Source organism: Sebastes umbrosus, chromosome 18 (assembly GCF_015220745.1).
Source record: "Sebastes umbrosus isolate fSebUmb1 chromosome 18, fSebUmb1.pri, whole genome shotgun sequence".
In the NCBI taxonomy this organism is placed as follows: domain Eukaryota; kingdom Metazoa; phylum Chordata; class Actinopteri; order Perciformes; family Sebastidae; genus Sebastes; species Sebastes umbrosus.
The window spans coordinates 1,485,983-1,498,139 of NC_051286.1; positions in this window are offsets into that span (position 1 = coordinate 1,485,983).

A 12,157-nucleotide genomic window follows, 5' to 3' on the forward strand; every position below is an offset into this window, starting at 1 on the left:
AGGTTCTGAATAATTTGAAGGCTAGTACTAGCGTCAACGTTAGCTGTGCTAAGTTTGAAAATATCTGAAAGGGTTAGTTTGGATTTTTTAAAGTGGGGTTGTATGTAAACTCCCGCGTTCTGTGAGGTCAAATCACTGTTTTTGTGAATGCAGTCTGGTGGCTTTGAAGACAGCGATATATAAATCAATATCAGTTTAAGTGTACGCTATATTTAGAATATTTTCACCGTGATCCGCTGGCTCCATGGATGTATTAAGAGAACTGGATACAGCGTTGAAGGCGTTGCCTCGGTCATTCCTATGAAAGTGTCTCAGTGGAGCATGAAGCCAAAATGGCTTGACTTCCGTCATGAAAAGTACCCGGATCTTGGGGCACGTGGAACATGCGCAGTAGCGTCACATGACTCGGTCACAGGGTCCCAACGTCACGCCGTCGTCACGGCTTGGCGCTCCAGCCTCGGTCTGGGTCTCATTCACATGAACGGAGGAAGGGAAATAACTCTGGATTCAGCTGTTAGTGCGTTTTACAACTTTTAGGACCTAATGATTTAAATAAGGGTTATTAGAGTGTTCGTACTGGGGAGCTGATTCACCTCAAAATATAAATGATCCTCTGAGTTACAGACGTCTCTTTCCCAATGTAAGTCTATGGGAAAAAGTATTTTTGTAGTACTGCCGTTTGGCCACTACAAAAGTCGGGATCGACGACCGGCGCACTTCCTGGGCTCTTGGCTGGCTCGCCATTGCTACTGTATGTTGAGAGCCGTAAGGAGGCAATAGAAAAGCTCCCTATCTCGCATTTAGCACCTTTTAAGTGACACGCGAACAGCTGTCTTACAACATTAACGTTCTTTAAACAGCTTATTAAAGAGCGTTTGGAGCAGGAATTAGTGGCAGTTTAAAGCAGGATGATTTAAAGTATAATGTGATTGGTTAACAGAGTTAATAAATGTTCGTCTCCACCTGGTTGTTGATGATTTAGAAGATGATGTGATTGGTTGGTTGTTCTATAATGACCTGATGCTCCTCACCTGTGTGATGGGATCTGACTCTATCACATGTCAGTGTTGCATCAACTCTGTTATCTATATAACTATATATATATATATATATATATATATATATTTACCAGTCAACAAAGAGCACTGGTATGAATGTTAAAGCCTCTTTTTCCTTCATGTGTTTTTTCCAATCTGTTGTCAATCGTTATCGTGTTCAGTCTGATTGTTTCCACGTTGAGATTAACACATCTTGAATCTGACAAACTGAATTCATTGTTTGTGTCTAATAAAAAGAAAATATTCTGTTTTCAACAGCCTCCAGCGGCTTTGTCTTCTGATGCCAGCAGCTCAACTCAAAACAGACACTTTGGTTTGTTTGTTTGTTTGTTTGTTTGCTACCTCATTTACTGTTCTCAACTTATTAACCCCTTTTTAACAACTACAGCACACAGTAAAGATGATATTTAGTTATTATACAATGAAGTCTGAAGTGCTTAATCTCCTGTTAATGTGAGCTGAACGCTTCCTGCTGCTGCTTCACATTAAAAGCTTTACACTACAAACTACTGGAAAGCTTTAACAGTGACATATAATATATCATATATAGTATAAATACTCTATTAAAGGTAAAAGTTCTGCATTCAAAATCTTACTAAAAGCAAAAGTACAAAAGTTACAGCATCAAAATGTACGTACAGTTCCAAAAGTAAAAGTGCTCATTATGCAGATTAATATATGTTATATTTAGTGCATTTATTTATGTATCTATTTGTTTATTTCTGCACGGTTTTCCCTTTGCATTTCACTCTTTATTAATTTCTTCAAAACGTATTTATTTCTGTAATTTATAAATGAATTTAAAAATGAATAAAAAATAAATAAATAAAAAGGAAAATTAAACAGAAGCGTAAGTAAATAAGGGAATTAATACAAAGATAAATAAATAAATTAGCAAATTAAAACAGAAATATCAATTAATTAATGGGTACATTTATATTTTATATTATTTTGTTACATTGAATGACATTTATTTATTTATTTATTTATTTATTATTTATTTATATTTATTTATTATACAATGAAGTCTGAAGTGCTTAATCTCCTGTTAATGTGAGCTGAACGCTTCCTGCTGCTGCTTCACATTAAAAGCTTTACACTACAAACTACTGGGAAGCTTTAACAGTGAAGCAGCTATATCTCCGTGTCTTTAAGGTTAGCTGCATGTTTTACCATCCAGTTCCCTTTGAATATAAAACCTCCATATTCTGCATCAGCGGCTCTGATCCAGTGTCCCGTCGGTACAGAACCTCAGCAGAGCTGTGGTGTTTTTCATCCTCCCCAGAGGTTCAGTATGGCTGCCATGCTTTAACGAGATAATGTCTGTGACCTGGTTTGTCTCGTGTTCGGTCACAGCCGTCAGTCAACACACGTTGTTGTTGTCATTTTTCTGTCATAAGATGCATAAAGCAGACTAACTAACGTGACAGGAAACAGACAGCGAAGCCTGTTGGCACGAGGATAAAAAAGAGAGAAAGTAGATTAAAAAAATGTTTTCCATTACGTCCCGTCAGCGTGCAAACACTCACAGGCTGAACGCTGTCAGGTTAAACTAATGTTGTGCTGAGCGTTGCTCTCAGGGGGGGATCCAGGTTTCTGCGGATTTAAAGAAACCAATAGAGCCGATTCGATACCAGATGTCGGCTTTTACAACCTCATTAGAGTTTCCTTTGAAAGTAGGATTTCTTTTCAGACTGAGGGAAATAAAACCGCCGCGCTGCTGTTTCACTGACTCGACTTATTTGTTCCTGAAGGTCAGAGCTAATATGTGGCGAACCACTTCACTCTTATGTAATCCAGATTTCATGCCGACTGTATGTTGGTTTAGAGAAGTACAGTAACATCTCTGCAGCTTTGCATCTTCAACAACACGATGCATGAACAAACACTTGGAGAATGGAGGGCTTGATGACAGTTTATAGCCGGTGTTTTGTTCTTGTTTATGTTTTCTGCAATGAGAAAGTTGTATTTTCTTTTACAACTTGTTTTCAGGCTTTGTGAGTTTAAACCCCATAAAATAATGTATAATTTGTAAAGATCCTTCTCTGAACAGTAAAACCAGCGCATGCTGTGAGCGGTAGAACATATACAGTACTCCCCTCGGTTGATTTTTAGGTTTTATTCACTCTGGTTTTCAACGACTTGCGGAGGAGTGATATGTGATGTGTTAAAGGATAAGGCTGGAAATATTCTATATTTTTCTTATTTTCAAAAATTCCTTTAAAAAGACCAAAACCACTTACTCTTACTTCCTGTCTGTGGCTTTCAGCTCCAAGCCCATTGGTTCCTACTGAAGGCATAAATCTTTAAAAAACAACCTGTTCTCACTCTCAACTCATTCAGATTTGGTCAGCGCCCCTCGGCATCGGAGACCGACGCACCGAGGCGCCCTTTGGCAACAGTATTTGACGAACCGGGTTTTCTTCTAACTCCAATGTGAACCCACCTGTAGCGTTACTCAACAGTCGGAGCGGTGACGTGAGTGATAGTCCGTTCAGGGTGGGTCAAACAAACACAAGACTTTCAACCAGGAGACCGCCGTTCATGTCCCGTGTGAAACTAAAAGTAACGTTGTATGTTTGTGAAGGTTCTCAGTCATCCAGGTCACGGTATATGAGTAATGGTTAAATCACTGAAGAAGCTTCTTGGATGAGAAGTGAAACGTCTTCAAGAATCTAAACCAAGTCCAGTTGCTGCTGATTTAACCCTTACTCATAAAAGTAAAGTTGACTTATTTTGTCACGTCAGTCTTTGGTCACGGGACTCATGGAAATGTTTGCATTTTTCAGAGTCTTTTTTTCCAGCATTTTTCAAACATTTTTTTCAGACATTTCTTGGGACATTTTTCAGACATTGTTTAGACTTTATTTTTCCAATATTTTCAAACTTTTTTTTGGACATTTTTTTTTTTTTTTTTTACCATTTTCAGACATTGTTTAGACTTTATTTTCCAACATTTTTCAAAAAAAATTTTGGACATTTTTTTAAGACATTTTTCAGACTTTTTTTTTTTTTTTTTTTTTTTTAATCTTTTTCAGACATTGTTTAGACTTTCTTTTCCAACATTTTTCAAACATTTTTGTTAGACATTTCTTTAAGACATTTTTCAGACTTTTTTTTTTTACGGACATTTTTCAGACTTTTTTTATTTTATTTGTTACGTTTTTCAGACATTGTTTCGACTTTTTTTTCCAATATTTTCAAACTTTTTTTGGACATTTTTTTAAGACTTTAAATCGGTCTCAGATGCCGAGGAGCGCTGACCAAGATGTGTTTTAATGGAAGAAGAGATTTCACATTCACTGCTGGTTTTGGTCTTTTTATGGGATTTGTTGATAATAAGACAAATATAGAATATCTCCAGACTTGTTAACATCAGACTGTTCTCTGCTCAGCTACAGGTCAAACTAAACTTTATCTTTATTGCTCGTCGCGGTCGAGACGCTGATCCCAGATCAGGCTCTGAATGATTTAGACTTTAATAGTTTGAGCCAAAGCTTCGGGTGACTGCCGGTCTGAGGGTCTTATCTCTCCTCTCTGCTGATGCAGCTGATAAAGTCCGTGTCTGATACAGTCCGTGTCTGATAAAGTCCGTCTGGAGGTTTCTGGAGCCTCAGAAGGGGGAAAATTAAACGAAACCTTGAATGAACCCCCAGAAAAAGCTGAGTCACTTGTTCTGGAAGGTAGAAATACTTTAGAGTATCATGTAACCAGAAGCACGACTGGATTGTGCAGATGTTAGTAAAGCAACATTTGAAGAGGGAGCATTTAATCTAACTACTGTTTAGTTTTACAGAGAAGAAGTTTTACAGAGACTGGGACGGTCAAAAATCCAAGTAAACAAGTAAAAGTAAAAGTCACAAGTAAAAGTCCTGCATTCAAAATCATACTAAAAGTAAAAGTACAAAAGTTTCAGCATCAAAATGTACTTGCAGTTCCAAGAGTAAAAGTGCTCATTATGCAGAATAATATATGTTATATTTAGGGCTGTTTTTTTGCATTAAGTTTTAATTTATTTTATATTTATTTTTAAATGTATTTTTGTATTTATTTGTTTATTTCTGCATGATTTTCCCTTTGCATATCACTCCTTATTAATTTCTTCAAAACATATTTATTTCTGTAATTTATAAATACATTTAAAAATGAATAAAAAAAAAATATAAATAAATAAATAAAAGAGAAAATTAAACAGAAGCGTAAATAAATAAGGGAATTAATACAAAGATAAATAAATAAAGTAGCAAATTAAAACAGAAATATCAATTAATTAATGGGTACATTTATTTTTTATATTATTTTGTTACATTGAATGACATTTATTTATTTATTTATTTATTTATTTATTTATTTATTTATTTATTTATTTATTTATTATTTATTTTTGAATCTGGCAGGTTTCATCCTACATATTGAGGAGCTGCCAGTCATTTTCAGTCAGAGAAAATAAACAAGACTTTTACATCCTGGACACCTTTAATAACTTGTTCCACTTCACATCTCTGTTTATATAATAGTCCATTTCACCAGGTCATGTATCTACAGCATAGTGCTCAGAGGTTGACCACACTGTTTTGTGCCATCTGGTAACTGTTTGTTAATGCTGACAGGCTGGCAGCACACAGACTAATGAACACATTAAGTGAACACATGAAACCAATGACTGAAGCATCTTTATCCTCCTTTCATCCTCCTTTCATCCTCCTTTCACACATGTTGGAAAAAACACAACAAACACGTCGCTGCAATTTCCTTTTTCTTCATTTTTTAATTTCAGTGTTTCCCTCAGATCTCTCTTATCTGATCTATGATCTAATCTCAAACACATGAAAACAAACGTTTCACACTTTAGCTGGGAAAACTCATCATGAGCGACGTGTGATCCTGCTCTCAGCAGCAACCTGCGTCACATGTTGATTAAATCAGAGAGTTTAGAAGTCACAGTCTGAGGTTTAGTCGTCCAGCGACGATGACGACGACGACGACGACGATGACGATGACGACGACGACGACGACAGGTTTCAGAGGAGAAATGTTGGTTTGTTTGTGAGGAGAAGTTACTGTATGATGACAATTTGTTTATTTTATCCCATTTGGAAAAAATCTTCCAGTGAATTCTCCACAAACTGAAACTTCTGCCAACAAAAACTCAGCTATGCAGCAGCGAGTTAAATGTCTGGAAATGAGTCAGATTTCATAGTTTCTCTCCATGTGTCTTTATTTCATCTCAGTAACTGGTGTCTAATGGTGAGGAATCCATCCTGGACTGAACTGGTGAAATGTGTCATTGTGTTGTTGTATAACAGTTTAATCACGAGGACAGTTTTCACTTCATAACACAGAATCTACCAGCAGCTATGCTCATTTCTTTTTCTTTTCTTTTCTTTTCTTTTCTTTTTTATTTAATTTAATTTAATTTAATTTTGTTTCTTTTCTTTTGTTTCTTTCAATTTCATTTCTTTTCTTTTTCATTTTCTTTTTCTTTTTTATTTAATTTAATTTAATTTAATTTTGTTTCTTTTCTTTTGTTTCTTTCAATTTCTTTTCTTTTCTTTTTCTTTTTCTTTTTCTTTTTCTTTTTCTTTTTTATTTAATTTAATTTAATTTATTTTTGTTTCTTTTCTATTCTTTTTTCTTTTGTTTTGTTTTTGTTTTGTTTAAAGAACCCCGAATTATGCAGCCTGGAAAAGATTCATATTTTCGGTATGAACCAAAATGGGCTCAAGTTATTGAGAGACGGGCTAGAACTTCTCTACTTGGTTAACCAATAACGACATAAAATACCCACAAATCATAATAAAAGAATAAACAGTGACAGTGATGGTGAAAGTTACATTAAAGTTGTATTGGTCAAAGTTAAGGCTCATTGTGTTTAGAGAAACACATCAGTTTAAACTGATTTTCACACAGTTTTTGTGTCCCCACACATCTGAAAGTTGTTAAGAAAATATACACGTTATTTTTGTTTCCGACTTTTTTCCGACTTTATTTCTTCCGACATTTTTTTTGACATTTTTCAGACTTTTTTTTCAGACTTTTTTTCTATGGACTTTTTTTTTTTTAACATCTTTCAGACTTTTTTTTTTACTTTTTTTGACATTTTTTTTGACATTTTTTTCTATGGACATTTTTTTTTGACATCTAAGTAAAGTATAAATTTGGGAAGTAAATGCAAATTAGCTGCTTCTTATGAGCTCTCAAAGTAAGACTTTGGTATTATTGTTTTAGTGGAGGGGATGTTTTTAAATCCACAGAACCATGAACAGGCACCATAAATTAAATCAGTCACATTTTAAGATGTTTTCCTGTTCTGAGGATCTTTTCCTGGCTTTTAGTAGGAATTTATCCACACTGACATTTGAGCATTAACCTGAAACTCCCGTCCAGTAACAGTAACAGTAACAGTAACAGTGTGGTCAAACACGGAATAATCTGAACCATGAGTCAGACCACATGCTTCTGAACAGGTAGTGTGTTTCTGTGTGTTTCTGAGGTTGTTTTGGAGCTTCGGTCTCCATGGAGAGTTCGTTTTTATTGAAAGTGTTCGGGAGCAGGAAAACACTCCGAGTCTGGGTTTTTCTGTCCTGCTGTTAAAAACCTTTGACTCTGTTCACTGTTCAGTGTTTAAGTTACGACAGACAGAGAGCAGATGACCCCCCGTGACTGAGCCTCTGTGTAACTCTAATCATATTGTATAATTAAACGTTAATACGTTGTGATATAAACAGTCAGATTCCACATGAATGGTCCCACTAATGCATGTCAGCAGTGGTGGAAAGTAATAAGTACATTTACTCAACTGTTTCCATTTTATGCGACCTCTACTTTATTACATTTCAGAGGAAAATACTGCACATTTTATTCACTACATTTATCTGACAGCTGCAGCTACTTTCCATATTGGGATAAAAAAAAAAAAAAACACACAAAAACATTTCCCCTCAGAACTTCTCACAACGTTTTCATTCCAATAAAAAAAACCTAATATTTCATAAATAAAACAATATTAGAGAAAAAGCCAAAAATAGATATCAGAACAACACAATCTGTAGAAATGTTTTATATAAATATAAAGTATTTTTTTGTGTGTGTACAGTAATCCAGCTAAACACACGTCCATTAAAGACTTACAGCAACAGTCTGTCTTTGTAGTTTTTACTGGAAGCAAGAGTGAAACTGTAAAGAACTAATTTAATGGTACACTGTAAAAAAAAAAAAAAACCAGAAAACGTCTGTTAAAAAACAGAAAAATACTGTCCGTTAATTAACATAAATAAACTGTAAAAAAAAACCAAAACAGTAATTATCTTTATATAATTAGCCTTTATTACTGTAATTTTACAAGAAATATTTTACTTTTAAAATATATTTATTGTTAGAATAGAGTAATACACCGTAAATCTAAGACCATTTACATATAAATCACAAATGAAACATGTCATTTTACGTTGCAAAAGCCCAAATTTACATTAACTCTCAGAGGTTTTGCAAAAAAAATCTGTATTTTTACAACAAATATTTTTAGAATTTCATGAAATCCTTTTCTTCTAATATAAATTAATTTTTAAAATAGAGTCATAAACCTCTAGAAAACAGAATAATTATCTTTAAAAATGATCAAGAAAAGCTTAAATACAGATAATTACGATTGTGATTACAAAAAATAAGACAATTTACATATAAATCACAAATGAAACATGTAATTTTTAATTTTATTTTCTGTCATTTTGAAAAACAGACAAAAAATGTAAAATTTCTTGAAAAAAAATGTAAAAAACATGTTTTACTTTTTACAGTGTAGTGATTATCTGGTGGCAAAATAACGTACATTAACACCTTTAAAGTTAAAGTAAATATTACTGTAGTTTCTAACAAGCCGAGCTGCGTTGGTGAGTCATCTTTCTGTTGGTGAGGAAACATTTGATCTTTATTTATTCTCCGTTCTCATACTGACGGGTGAGTCTGTGGATCATCCTCACAGACTCGGGTATGATTGACAGGCTGGGGTCAGAGGTCAACAGCTCCTTGTTACCGCTGCACCAGAGGTCAAAGGTCAGGTGTCTGGAGTGTGATGGCTGCGTGTGCTCTCTGTCAGCACCACCCCGCTTCATATGTGTACAGTTACACCCATGAACTGAAGCGTAGCTACTATTATACAGTATGTGTATGTGCTCTATAGTGTATGTGCTCTGCTCGAGGGCACATCAGTAGAGTCGGTGATCCACGTTCACGTCTTCACTCAGCCGCGTTTCTCTGCAGCACGTTGACAGGAAGAGTTGATTATTGTTTTGGGTTCTGTTGACGTTTCATACGAAACTAATTAATTATTAGATAATTAGACAAATATGGATTTTATTGGATGGACATTTTTCAACCAAATGTGTTATTGTTATATAAAACTGTAAACAGATGGTTGTGATTATGACTTATTTTATAGCTAAATTAAGCACATATTTAAACCACATGGTTATTATTTAGAAACAAATATATATAGACACTATTTATTAGTTTTTATTATATCACATGACATCAGTTGGACCAAACAATTCTGAGGAAAAAAAAACAATGGAAATTATATTATGATAGATTAACCTTTTGGCAAGCATTAATTTAACTGACAGCTGTTGTTGTTCTGCAGTTTGCCATGTTATGATTTGAGCATATTGTTTTATGCTAAATGCAGTACCTGTGAGGGTTTCTGGATCAATATCTGTCATTGATTTGTGTTGTTAATTGATTTCCAGTAATAAATATATACATACATTTACATAAAGCAGCATATTAGTCCACTTCCATGTTGATAAAAGGATTAAATACTTGACTAATCTCCCTTTAAGGTTCATTTTGAACAGATAATAAATGTGTGATTAATCGTGATTAACTATTTAAATTGATTGACAGCCCTAATATAAATATAATTATTGCTTTTAATTTGACTTCTTTGGGCTGAAATGTATTTTTCCAGGTCTTTCGGATGAAAAAAAAAGGGTGAGATTTTTATGGTGTGTTTTAACGGAAAGGAAAACTACACTCACATGAAACTCTGTGTTTAAAACATCATGAACAAATCTTTTAAGGTTCACGGAGATTAACAAGGTCAAGCTCCTTTGAGCAGGGCACGCTGCCCCTCCAGCTCTGGCTGAACTGTGCAGCTCCGTCGTGTTCCTGTGAGTTCGTGAATGTGAATGTGAGTTCATGGAAAGATCGGATGCCGACTCAGCAAGTCGTCTTCTGGAAAATACATAAAACAACCCAACAACACAGATTAAAGGAGATTTCTAACCACTCACAACTGACTATTTCACTGTCAGCACCATTACTCATGAACTCACCGTCCCTCTCCTGGTCTTACACCGAAGAGATGTTCAGCCGGTTCTGGGGATTGTTTAAGACTGATGTGACTTGGATTTGACTTTATTAGATTAGATTCAGGATAAAGATTAGATAGATAAACTGAACTTCTGCAGAACATTCCTGAATAGAAAGTCAGGATGACCTCGATTTCAGAACGTCTCTCAACAAATTGCTCCTTTTAATACGTGTAATTATACGTAAATGACCTTCTATTTGTTTTTAAAACATCATAAACATCTGTTTAGGGTCTGTGTTTTCCTCCACTTTTTTACTTTTGACAACAAAAAAAGTGAAATTCCACGACATTTAAAAGTCTAAATATAACACTGAGGGAAAAATCTACTTACTTTTTATTTAACACATGCAGACGTTTGTATCTTTGCAAGATTGGAACAAATTTTTAACCTTTTAATCTACTCTGAAAACAAAGTATTTATTGCAAAGTCAGTGTGAAACTGTTCAGATTACACGACCAAATGTGGACACATGAATAATACACCCACACATCGATAGATGAACATGTGATCTGTGAACCCTGAGCATTAACCTGCAGTTCTAACACACAGTTAGGCTGCTGGTTTCAGGCTTTATTCCAGATGTTGAACCTGCTGCAGGATCATTGTATATGCTTTGTATTAATACATCATTGGAACTAAAGGACCCAAACCAGGAATAAAACCCCCAGAGTGAAAGTACATGTCCACATGGTGTTGGACATCTGTTGCTAAATTACAACATGAATCTACCGAGAACAAATTATTTGCTATAAACTGAATATCAAGAACTCTTAATCTGTTCTTAATTTGAAGGGAAAAACAAATAAATCGATGAAGTTCCTTTGAAATGAAGAGGAAGCAGCTGATGAAAGAATTTCATCCGTTGAGGACTCTCTGCTGGAGCATCAATTATATCATCATAGAATTACCAAAAACAAAATAATATATCGTCATTTATCAAATACTGTTCAAACAAGTGAACACTGTTTCCAGCAGTGAGTTGGTGTCTCAATAGATCTGCTGTTAAACACTTTAAACATGTTTTATCCTTTCACATGTTTACTTCACGCTTTTTGGACGGATGGAATAACTATCGGATATCAAAGAAATGCAGAGAAGGACGTCATCGAGGTTTCTGAATATTCGTTGTTGGTTGAAATGTTGAGAAATCAAGACAACATCTGCACACAGATGATCAGAAACACGGATACTGTCGGGATCATGTCAACAGGGATTTGTTACATACACTCACCGGCCACTTTATTAGGTACAAAGTGTACCTAATAAAGTGGCCGGTGCTAGTACTGTGTGGTCTTCTGCTGCTGTAGCCCATCTGCTTCAAGGTTGGACGTGTTGTGCGTTCAGAGATGGTATTCTGCATACCTTGGTTGTAACGAGTGGTTATTTGAGTTACTGTTGCCTTTCTATCATCTCCAACCACTCTGCCCATTCTCCTCTGACCTCTGACATCAACAAGGCATTTCCGTCCACACAACGCCGCTCACTGGATCTGTTCTCTTGTTGGGACCATCCTCTGTAAACCCTAGAGATGGTTGTGCGTGAAAATCCCAGTAGATCAGCAGTTTAATACTCAGACCAGCCCGTCTGGCACCAACAACCATGCCACGTTCAAAGTCACTTAAATCCCCTTTCTTCCCCATTCTGATGCTCGGTTTGAACTTCAGCAAGTCGTCTTCATCATGTCTAGATGACGTAATGCATTGAGTTGCTGCCATGTGATTGGCTGAT